This window comes from Pinus tabuliformis, chromosome 7, assembly GCF_031772625.1.
Source record: "Pinus tabuliformis cultivar Carrire ecotype Pingquan chromosome 7, CPIR1, whole genome shotgun sequence".
Classification (NCBI taxonomy): Eukaryota; Viridiplantae; Streptophyta; class Pinopsida; order Pinales; family Pinaceae; genus Pinus; species Pinus tabuliformis.
Genome location: NC_142293.1, coordinates 1,858,710,323 through 1,858,722,882, shown reverse-complemented (window position 1 = coordinate 1,858,722,882; position 12,560 = coordinate 1,858,710,323). Strand labels below are relative to the sequence as shown.

The window sequence follows — 12,560 nt, the reverse complement described above, 5'->3', positions numbered from 1 at the left end:
ACATATCAGTGCCCAAACACATCATAGGTTCTAAGTGATTGAAGCAAAGGACATAGCAAATGACTTGGTAGGTTAGGTAAAGTCTTATATTACGAAATTCGTAGTGCAATGGGATTGTGTTTTTTCCTGAAAATTATGGAAATTTTAGTTATATTTTAAGAACATTTTGTAAAGATTTTTGTAAATTCAAGTTATAGTTGGTAAATTTAAAAATTTTAGACGTTTTTGATGTTTTTTATGGTACTGAATCTATTTCCACCATCAAAAATATGATTCAAACACTATGACCCTCTGAGCAATTCCTCAACCTCAATGAAACGACTCACGACTCACTAGGATACCAAAATTTCGGGCATTTATATAAGAAGCCAAGGCCGATATCTTGTAGGAATTGGCAGATGTAATGTAGTAGTGATGAGGTGGCCAAAAAAAAGACCACGTGCCATTTCATAATTGGTTCACCATGGAATGACGTTGCATACTAGGAGTCTCAGCACTTGCCCCAGGGTCGTGTTTTGCAAAGATTTTGTGTGTATTTGGTTTTGGCCAAAATGGCTCCAACAACCAAGGCTTTACAATAAAATAATGAATATCCAAGGTTCACCCTTAGCGAGGCCCATACCAAGCTACTTAAATACCGAGAGGTCGAAATAATAATATAATGGAGCAATTCAGTATGTGATGTACCTGTGTTAATAGAAAATTTGCATTGACTACAAGATTGGAAAGTAGGATATGAAAACGGCATTAACCGACAAGTATTGGGGTACCAGAGTACTGGGCACCAGAAGGAATGCCTGTTAAAGTAATCTGGTACAACAGGGAAACAATTATCAGTTGCAGCAAATGGCAAGTGGCAAGGATTTTATTCAGCGAAAGTTCTATCTATCAGGCTCAGAAGTATACTGGTACAGGGATGATTAGAAAGAAGAATATCGAATGCCTCTAGTATCCTATATGGAGACTAGGGAGATCGTAATAATTGTGGCCAATTCTTACCTAGTGAGCAAGTTCTAGAGAGAACCCATCTGGTCCATTCCATCCACAGTAGAGAAAGTCCGCATAAATTTGAGAAACGGGATTGTATCCAGAAAGCCATTGTCTTCAAAATGTTTGGAGTTGGGCGTCATCAATCCCCGTTCATTGCCAAGAAAAACAGGTATGCATACATGTCGATAGGAGCATCGTTACCTAAAGTCTGGGAGGTTGTTAAACACGAATTTGATATGGTGGGGGTGATGGCTGCCATGGAGTGCGTGGTTGCCTCGAGGTCGTATGGCGAAGGTTGCTTCGGCAGTGAGCCATTCTTCGTGCCCCGGTGTAAGGACCTGCAGTCCGGGCCACCTTCACCGTGTGAAGGACGGGCGAGGATCTCGTGCGAAATCCGAAGTAAAACAACCAAGAGACGAGTTTATAAGATGTTGGGCGAGTTGAGAGGGTGGTCCCACGAGTTGGACAGGCCGACCCTCCACTCGGGCGAAGGCAACATGTTGAACGAGTCGGCTTGGGCGTTGGGTCTGGGTCGGCCGAGTGACATAACCCACCACCCGCCCGTATATATTGGTGGAGCGTTTGAGGAGACGAGCCATCATCATTCAGCCAACACGAGTTCGAACAAAGAGTTCTGTCGTGCGTGGATGAGCCCGCACGATGGGCAGAACTCGGGTGAAAAACTCGTGCAGGAAAGTCGGGTGAAAAACTCCGGTGAGAAACTCGGGCGAAAAACTCGTGCAGAAAACTCGGGCGAGGTCGTCGGGCAGAAAACTCGGGCAAGGTCATCAGAAAGAAAAATCGGGTGAGGTCGTTCGGGTGAGGTCGTCAGGTGACCCGGGTGAAGTCGTTTAGGCGAGCCGGGTGAAGTCGTCGGGCGAGCCGGGTGAAGTTGTTCGGGCGAGCCAGGTGAAGTGGTGTGGCGACTTGGGTCAAGTCATGTGGCGACTCGGGTGAAGTTGTTCAGGTGAACGGGTGGACGTGCGGACGAGTGGCCGGGTGAGGGCGCACTGTGCACACCGAAACGAAGAATCGTGTGGATGGGCAACTCGGGTAGGGCGCACCGTGCACGACGAAACAATGGAAACGGTGAAGTGCTGGAGTTGTGAACGGAGGTGTGACTCATGCGAAGGCACCCGTGTGTGGCGACTTGGTTATGACGAGGTGTGCCCAAGTTGGGCAAACAACACGATCATGCGATGAGGTGAACGAAGGGTTGGAGAGTCGTGCGGCGACTGTGTGGAGGCACCGATGAGCTAGGCAACCGAGTTTGCCGAAAGTTGGAAATTTGTCTAAGTGTAAATTTGGGGTTTCCCAAGATCTAACTTGTACTTATAAAAGAAGATTATATATATATTGATATCGAGCAGGCTCATATTGCAGGGAGTTGCCCCTCCCTTTATACTATTGTGCAATTGTATATGTGTTAATTGTTGTTGATGATGAATATGTATGGGTTTTCATCTGTATAAAGGATAAAGATAATACTTGGTAATGAAAAATAAACTAAGTATGGAATGTATAAAGGATAAAGATAATACTTGGTAACGAAAAATAAACTAAGTATGGAATGTATAAAGGATAAAGATAATACTTGGTAACGAAAAATAAACTAAGTATGGAATGTTAGGCATAGTCTACAATCGTAAGTATTAGTGAAAAGAAAACGGTTGGTAGTGCCACACCTCGCTATAGTGCGGTTGGAAGAGTACCGCCAGTGTAGGGGCGTGATAGGTGGTATCAGAGCTGGCCCAAGTTTTGCAGGAAACTTGGTGAACTGAATCAAGGAGCTGATTCTACGAAGACCGAAGACTTGGCAGGAAGTTTAAGCTTTGCAGGTGACAGGTAGAATATCAAGGTGATTCAGGTGATTGGTGAAACAGGTTTAGCAGAGGTGAAGCTTAGTGCTTGGGCCAAGATGAACGACAAGGCATGGCAGGTTTGGAAGAATGCGAAGGGAAGCTCTTGCTTACCTTATACAGGTTGAAGTGGATGAAAGAAGAGAATCCCCGGATTCGAAAGGAAATTGAAGTTTTGGAAACGAATGTTGAAGACAAACTTCTTCAACTTGGTTGGACAATGGAGCACGATGAAGTTGCAGATTGTGCTAACAAGGAAGAGGAAGTTGTGATGATTGGGGATGTTGCAGATATGACAACGATGGAGGATAAACTTGAGATTGATCAAGTTGGACCAGGATCGTGTAGTTTGCAAACATGGATGGATGAGGATACTCACATGGAGAAGCCTCACAATGATGATGTAAGTATTATTGATACTTGTGTTTCAATTGAGCATTTGGTAGATGAACCGTATGCAGGGAAGAGCAAAATCAGTTTGCCGATGCAAGGGGGCATCTTACCATGGATGTCTACGATGAGACCTTGTATGGAGAAGCAAGGATTGTTGACTGTTGCAGGACTTGTTGGGGTTGTTTGTGACCTTATGGTAGAAGGTACAAAGGTCCGTGACAAGGGAGGAACATGATGATCGTTGCGGAGGAATACGTCATGCTTTAGCCACATGGAGAATTGGCTAAGTGCCCAGCATGACTCATGGATAGATTGGAGGGCACACACTTGAGTATGATGATACTTGGGTGGACTTCTCATGGCGGAGACCAAGAGCAAGTCTTGGTGGAACCTTTAGTGGGGGAGCTATGGTGGAGAGACTCATGTGATGATGATATGGTTGGGTGACCGAGTTCACTAGACCGAAAATTGTAGACTTGGATGAGGATGACCGATTGTCGTGATGGGTCTACTTGGTTGGACTACATGGGAAACTTAGTCATGGAAATCAGGTTGGAGACATGGAGCATGGCAGTCTTATGCAGGGACATTATGCAGGAGCACTCGTAGAGGTGTCACTTATGGGTATCCAATGAGGAGTGCCAAGGCAGGGATGTTGTGCAGGTGGATTTGCTGGTGTGACATGGAGATGTTTTTCTTATGAGCTGATGGAGAGGTTGTGCACTTATGTACAACAAGGCCATGGACATGGATGGAGTTGTGAGTAAACTATGGAGCATTCCTACTACATGGAGAGCTGAGGCATCTTGCAGAGACCTTTGGGCCGAGACTTGTATTGTTGCTGGATGTTGGTTGGAGATGACTCGTGGAGCTCACAATGACATGAGATTGTTGTGACTTTTGGAGACTTCATATATGGTGGACTTGGAGGATCTGAGGCATTGAGGAGCTAAGGTCAGAGACTTTGATGTAGAATGGGATGCATACTTTCAAGTACATGTATGGGTGTAGCTTGAAAGAGTGACATCATTAGGAGGATCGATATGAGACACTTAGGAGTGATGGAGTTACAACGATGATGATGCGTTGGTGGCAACACTTGGGCATGGGTTGAGCCGAGACTTAACCACTTTTGACACATGGGAGCTGATTGATCTATGATCATGGGCAGCACATGGATAGATAAGACAGGGGTATACTTTTTTCTATGGCAGACTTGAGGGATGGCACATACAGATATGATGGGGGTTGCTTCATGGACATGGATGTGGTGCATCGAGAGTTGGAGTTTGATGAGATGATCTCTTCACTTTGAGGAGATGGATGTTTTACAAATGGATGATGTTGGGATAGATGCGGTTGATTTCATGCAGCACATTGGTACCAAACATCATCGACAACATGTTGCAGATGAGATGAGAGCTACTTCATGGACTTGAGCATGGCTTATACTTATATGGAAATGGATTCTTGATTGAGTTGAGGATGTGACAGGATGTTCTGAGAAATAACTGATGATGGCATGAGGATGTTCACTCTCATGGTTTGGACATGACGGTTGGATTAGCTACCCAACTAGTTAAAACATGGGGATGCGTAGTGTGCAGAGATGTGTTAGCATTGTGTTGGAGTATCATGGCAGCAGTTCACACGAGGACGACACATGATGAGGTCGACACGATATGTTGCAGGAAGCATGTAGTTTGAGATGGAGGGGCCAGCCTTCCATGATGGGGAGCGGCATGTTGAGATTGTGATAGGGTGGTTTATGATCATGGATTGAGATTATTTTCTGATGTATGACATACCGATGGGGTGTATGCCTTAGTATGGTGATCTTGGTGACAGATGGTTGCTGGAATTAGATATTGTCGAGGACGACAATGACTTCAAGTGGGGGAGGATGTAAGGACTACGGTCCGGGTCACCTTCACCATGTGAAGGACGGGGGAGGAGCTTGTGCGAAATGCGAAGTAAAACAACCAAGAGACGAGTTTATGATGTTGGGCGAGTTGAGAGGGCGATCCCACGAGTTGGTTGGGCCGACCCTCCACTTGGGCGGAGGCAACATGTTGAACGAGTCGACTTGGGCGTTGGGCGTGGGTCGACCGGGTGACATAACCTGCCACCCACTCGTATATATTGGTGGAGCATTTGAGGAGATAAGCCATCATCATTCGGTCAACACGAGTTCGAACAAAGAGTTCTACGGTGCGTGGATGAGCCCGCAGGATGGGCGGAACTCAGGTGAAAAACTCGTGCAGGAAAGTCGGGTGAAAAACTCGGGTGAGAAACTCGGGCAAAAAACTCGTGCAGAAAACTCAGGCGAGGTCGTCGGGCAGAAAACTCGGGCGAGGTCATCGGGCAAAAAACTCGGGTGAGGTCGTTTGAGCGAACCGGGCAAGGTCATTGGGTGAAGTCATTCGGGCGAGCCGAGTGAGGTCGTAGGGTGACCCGGGTGAAGTCGTTCGGGCGAGCTGGGGGAAGTCGTGTGGTGACCTGGGTGAAGTCGTGTGGCGACTCAGGTGAAGTTGTTCGAGTGAACGAGTTTGGGTGAACGGGTGGACGTGTAGATGGGCGGCTGGGCGAGGGCGCGCCGTGCACGCCGAAGCGAAGAATCGTGCGGACGGGCGACTCGAGTAGGGCACGTTGTGCACGACGAAACGATGGTGAAGTGTTGGAGTTGTGAACGGAGGTGTGACTCGGGCGAAGGCGCCCGTGTGTGGCGACTTGGTTACGACGAGGCGTGCCCAAGTTGGGCAAATGACACAATCGTGCGACGAGGTGAACGAAGGGTTGGAGAGTCGTGCGGCAACCATGCGGAGGTGCCGACGATCTGGGCAACCGAGTTTGCCCAAAGTTGGAAATTTGGCTAAGTGTAAATTTGGGGTTTCCCAAGATTTATCTTGTACTTATAAAAGAAGATTATATATATTGATATCGGGAAGACTCATATTGGAGGGAGTTGCCCCTCCCTTTATACTGTTGTGCAATTGTATATGTGTTAATTGCTATTGATGATGAATATGTATGGGTTTTCATTTGTATAAAGGATAAAGATAATACTTGGTAATGAAAAATAAACTATGGAATGTTAGGCGTAGTCTACAATCGTAAGTATTAGTGAAAAGAAAATGGTTGGTAGTGCTACACCTCGCTATAGTGCGGTTGGAAGAGTACTGCCAGTGTAGGGGCATGACACTCGAAGTTCGGATCCAAATGCCGAGGAGGATGACGGGTACATCGTGGCTTTTACCCATAACGAAGGCATCGGGATTTCTAGTTTTCTGGTGATGGACACGCAATCTTCGACCCTTGAAATCGCGGCCTCCGTTGAGCTCCCTGCCAGAGTTCCTTATGGCTTTCATGGCCTCTTCGTTAGCGATGCTGACTTGGCAAACTAAATCTAATTCCGAGCTCGCATCGAGATTAATTTTTGCTAAAAATAGAAACATCTCATGATATTTCCAGGAAAAACTATAATTTTTAGGCTTTTAATGAGAAACTTCTAAATTTATAATGTGTTTCAAAAATATAAATGACATTTTATTTGTCCTAGCTAGCACGGTGAAATCTTTTATTAGTTCTAGGTGGAATTTATTTGTCCTAGCTAGCATGGACTATTCTTGCGAAATTTTATATTAGTTTTATGTGGAACGAAAAAATTCAAATGTTATTCATAAAATTGGTAAAATATTTAATTTAATTTATATTTTATTATATTTATTTTAATCTTAATTAATTTATAATAATTATATTATTATAATTATTTTAATTTGAATTAATGATTTGTTTATAAAGAATATTTTAACCATGTATTTATTGACCATTTATTCAAAATAATCTCTCTCTCTCTCTCTCTCTCTCTCTCTCTCTCTCTCTCTATATATATATATATATATATATATATATATAAATTTTATCCTTCTCTTTTAGGGTGATTTCTAACAATTAACCTAATAAACATTATTATAATAACTTTAAACATTATTTAATTTACATCATCCTACACATGTTGATTTCTAACGATTAATCTAATAAACATTATTATAATAACTTTAAACATTATTGAATTTACATCATCTTACACCTGTAAGACATATTTTCCTCAAAATAATTCTTATATTTATATTTAAACAATTTTTTTACAAATTTCAATAAATTTTAAGATTATATTCATTTAATAATCTCATATATAGGCACACTAATAATACATAGCAAGAATATTAAAATGGTTACTTAATTATTTTTTCCTAATTGTTTTACAAATATATAATCTAATTTAATTATTCGAGTGACCACTAATTAGTTATCTAGATGGAGTATCTTGAAAGTTGTAAAATGACTGAATCACTATACAGTAGGGAAAACTTATCATAATTCAGTTATCAAATTCGTAGTGGAACAACCACACCACTTGAAATTAAATTGATTGAATCTATTTTCATTTTGATAGAAATTTTGTATTATTTAGATTTATCACATGCTAATATATATTGATTAAAATTGAATTTCCCATTATTTTTAAAGAATTTATAATTTATTTTAAATAAAAAAAAAAAAAAAAAAGATGGTTTGAAAAATAACAATTTTTAAAATAATCACTTTTCTATAAGGTTAACTTAGGTATTTAGCATTATAAAATGGTGGTATTCAACGCATTGTTCACAAATATTTAGATGTGTGGTTGAAAGAAATATACAACCTCTACACATATTTGGTATTTTGGAGTTGTAGAGCCATTGCATGTTGCATAGAGTTTAGGTTAGTAATTTTATTATTTGACCCTATTTCAAGTTGTATAACTATTGAAATCAATATAATTTTTTTTTATGCTTTTGTTTTTTTTTGTCAAGTTGTTTCTATTTTTATTGACCCTGGAGCTAATTATAGTTATGTTAATCTTGACCTGGTGGATAACTGTGTTTTGAATAAATAAGTGCATGCAAAATCTTGGTTAGTGCAGTTGGATACAAGTACAAATAAGAGAGTTTATCACTAGGTAGGAGCTTTTACATTTGATTTTAATGGTATGCCTACATCATCACATTTGAATGTATTGTTGTTAGGATCATATAATATGTTGTTGGGAATGAACTAGTTGTATCTTCATAGGACCAAGGTGGAATGTTATGACAAGGCTATTGAGTGTCTAGATGACAATGGGGAACAAAGATTCTTGCATGGTAAGAAGAAGGAAACATCAGTTACAATGGTTACATCTATGTAGGCAAAACGCAATCGCAAGAAAGGGTGTGTGTTATTCGCATTGCATATTTTCGATGACAAAGGTAAGGAAGTTGAGGATGCAAATGTCTTGAGAAGGTACCTAGTTCTACAATAATTCGAGGATGTGTTTCCGACAGATATTTCAAAGTTGCTACCTCACACAGAAGTGGAATTTTCTATTGAGTTGGTACCAGGGGCAGGTCTCGCATCAAAGGTGCCTTACAAGATGAGCACACCAGAGTTGGTTGAGTTGAAGTTGCAGTTGAAGGAGATGCCTAACAGGGGATACATTAGGCCAAGTGTATCGCCTTAAGGTGCACCAATGTTGTTTGTGAAGAATAAGGATGATACTCTTAGGTTATGCATTGATTACAGACAATTTAACAAAGTGACCATCAAGAATAGGTATTTGTTTCTGAGGATTGATGACTTGTTTGATTAGTTGAAGGGAGCAACAGTGTTCTCGATGATTTATCTGAGATCAGGATACCATGAGGTATGCATCAAAGAAGAAGACATCTACAAGATTGCTTTCTAGGCTAGGTATGAGAATTACGAGTTTGTTGTAGTTCCATTTGGTTTGACTAATGCTCCAACTACTTTATGTGCTTGATGAATAGTCTGTTGTGTCCTTATCTGGACAAGATTGTTATTGTATCCATTGATGATATATTGGTATATTCTAAGACTGAGGAAGAACATGTCGAACATTTAGTAGCAGTATTGAGATTGCTAAGAGAACATCAGTTGTATGATAAGCTCAATAAATGAAGTTTCTTTCATACAAAGGTACATTACTTGGGACATGTGGTTTCCAAGGAAGACATAACAATGGATCCAGAAAATATAAGGGCTATCATGGAGTGGGAGACTCTTAGGAATGTGGATGAGGTAAGGTCCTTTATGAGGTTAGCAGGTTATTATAGGAGGTTCATCAATAACTTCTCACATATTTCTTATCCTATTACATCGTTGTAAAGGAAAGGTAAGGAGTTTGAATGGATAGAGGAATGTGTAATTAGTTTTGAGCAGTTGAAGCAGTTGTTTGCATATCTGGACAGAGATCTTGTGGTATGTACATATGCTTGCAAGAGAGGGCTTGGTGCAGTCCTAATGCAAGAAGGACAGGTAGTATGCTATGAATCAAGGAAATTTAATGAGCATGAGCAGAATTACCTGACACATGATCTTGAGTTGGCAACAATCATCCATGCTTTGAAGATGTGGATGCATTATCTTCTTGGTAGGAGGTTCATCTTGATGAGGGATCACAGTGGATCGAGGTATATATTTGACCAACCTAATTTGAATGCCAAGCAAGCCATATGGTTGTCCACGATCAGTGAGTTCGACTTTGAGATCAGGTACATTAAAGGTAAAGAGGGCAAGGTTGTAGATGCTCTTAGCAGGAGGATACAGGTAAATCACATAACAACTATGAGCTTTTATGGTACATATTTACAAGATCGGATTTTGCAGGAAGGACAACAGGATGACAAGTATATTAATTTTATCAACATGGTATAGGTGATTGGAATGGGGACTATCATCTCACAGTAGATGGCTTGGTCAAGTTTTAGGACCGGATCTATGTTCCAGATGGAAGTGAGCTTAAGAAGATTATCTTGAGGGAATTTCATGCTAAGACATATTCAAGTCATCCAAGATATCAGAAGAACAAAACCGTTGTCAATGGCACTGGATCTCAAAGTAATGATTTGAAATCCACGCCCACGCCCACTGATACACTTCCCTCAGAAAATCCGCTTAATGGCATTTCTGCTGCTTTAGCGGTAGTTTTATGCAATGTTGTGGATGATCTTATAAATAACTTTATCGATAATCCGCTGAGGCCTTCCGTGGATCCAAGATTTTTGTTGGCTAGAAACTTCACTGTCGTGCAAGACACTGCACTAGTGGTGTGCGACAAGATACAGGGCAATCTCCCTGCCTGCATTGACGGTGATTATATCCACAATGGGCTGAATCCGAGATACGTCCCCAGAGGCGGCCACCATCTTAACGGAATGCTTCACGCCTTCATGATCAAAGACTAACGTTCTACAACCATTTTGTCTGCACGCACAAATTCGTGCAAGAAGAGACAGCGAGAGGCCAGGTGGTGCCCAACTTCTTTTCCGGTTTCTACAGCCTCGCCGTCAGATTGGCCAAGGGAATCCTGTTCAACGCCAGAGTGGCTCCCAGCCTCTTTAATCCCTTCATCAGCGCGGGATTGGGAAATACCAGTCTCCTGTATTTCAATGGCACACTGATGGCTGAAGAGGAATCAGATATGCCGTACGCAATGAAGGTCACGGAATCCGGCGACATCATCACTGTCGGCAGGTATGACTTCGACGGGAAACTCTTCATAGCCTTGACAGCGCATCCCAAGATCAATCCCGTTGCTGTTTCATTCCTCCATTTCGCTTTCCATTGCGGTTTCATTACTCTGTTTCTCAATGGGCCGAATCCCAGATACGTCCCCAGAGGCGGCCCGCATCTTTTAGAGGGTGACGGAATGCTTCACACCGTCATGATCAAAGATTGCCGAGTAACGTTCTGCAGCCGTTTTGTCCACACGCACAAATTCGTGCAAGAAGAGACAGCGGGAGGCCAGGTGGTGCCCAACTTCTTTTCCGGTTTCTACAGCCTCACCACCAGATTGGCTAGGGGAGTCCTGTTCAACGCCAGAGTGGCTCTCGGCCTCTTTAATCCCTTCAATGGCACGGGATTGGAAAATACTAATCCACTGTATTTCAATGGCACACTGATGGCGCTCGAGGAATCAGATCTGTCGTAAGCGATGAAGGTCACAGAATCCGGCGACATCGTCACTGTCGGCAGGTATGACTCCGATGGAAAACTCTTCATGGCCATGACAGCACATCCCAATATCAAACCCAAGACGCGAGAGCTTTTCGCTTTCCGTTGCAGTTTCATTCCTCCATTTCTCAATTATTTCAGAGTGTCGCCTGCCGAAGAAAATAACTAGACATCGGAATCCTGTCGATGTTGCAACCATCGCTTATTCATGATTTTGCGATAACAAAGCAGTATGCCATCTTTCCCGATACCCAGATCGTGGTGGACCCCATGAACATGATTGTCGGCGGCAGCTCTCCCATGGGCTGCGACCCCGCTAAGGTACCGCAGCTCAGCGTTCTCCCACACTACGCAACAGACGAGGCCATGATGAAATTGTTCGATATCCCCGGCTTCAATTTCTTCCATTCGCTCAACGCGTGGGACGAGGGCGACGAGATCGTGTTGATTGCCGCCAATTTGTACGGCCGGTGGAGCACGTTGTGGAGAGAAATCATCTGGTCCATTCCATAGTAGAGAAGGTCCGCATAAATTTGAGAAATAGGATTGTATCTAGAAAGTCATTGTCTTCAAAGTGTTTGGAGTTGGGCGTCATCAATCCCCGGTTCGTTGCCAAGAAGAACAGGTACGCATACATGTCGATAGGAGCACCGTTGCCTAAACTCTGCGGGGTCGTTAAACTCGACTTTGATATGGTAGAGGCGATGGCTGCCATGGAGTGCGTGGTTGCCTCGAGGTCGTATGGCGAAGGTTGCTTCGACGGTGAGATGTTCTTTGTGCCCCGGAGTTCGGATCCAAATGCCAAGGAGGACGACGGGTACATCGTGGCTTTTACCCATAACGAAGGCACCGGGATTTCCAGTTCTCTGGTGATGGACACGTAATCTCTGACACTTGAAATCGTGGCCTCCGTTGAGCTCCGTGCTAGAGTTCCGTACAGCTTTCATGGCCTCTTCGTTAGCGATGCTGACTTGGCAAACTAAATCTAATTCCGAGCTCGCATGGAGATTAATTTTCACTAAAAATAAAAACATCTCATGATATTGCCAGGAAAAACTATAATTTTTAGGCTTTTAATGAGAAACTTCTAAATTTATAATGTGTTCCAAAAATATAAATGACATTTTATTTGTCCTAGCTAGCATGGTGAAATCTATGTCGAATTTATTTTTCCTAGCTAGCATGGACTATTTTTGTGAAATTTTATATTAATTTTATGTGGAATGAAAAATTTCAAATGTTATTCATAAAATTAGTAAAATA

At 42.4% G+C, this 12,560-nt stretch overlaps 1 pseudogene; it reads left to right on the top strand.

The window, feature by feature from the left end:
- The first annotated feature begins 1,275 nt into the window (after positions 1–1,275).
- On the top strand, positions 1,276–12,280 carry LOC149255857 (putative carotenoid cleavage dioxygenase 4, chloroplastic pseudogene; annotated as a pseudogene).
- Positions 12,281–12,560: the final 280 nt, after the last annotated feature.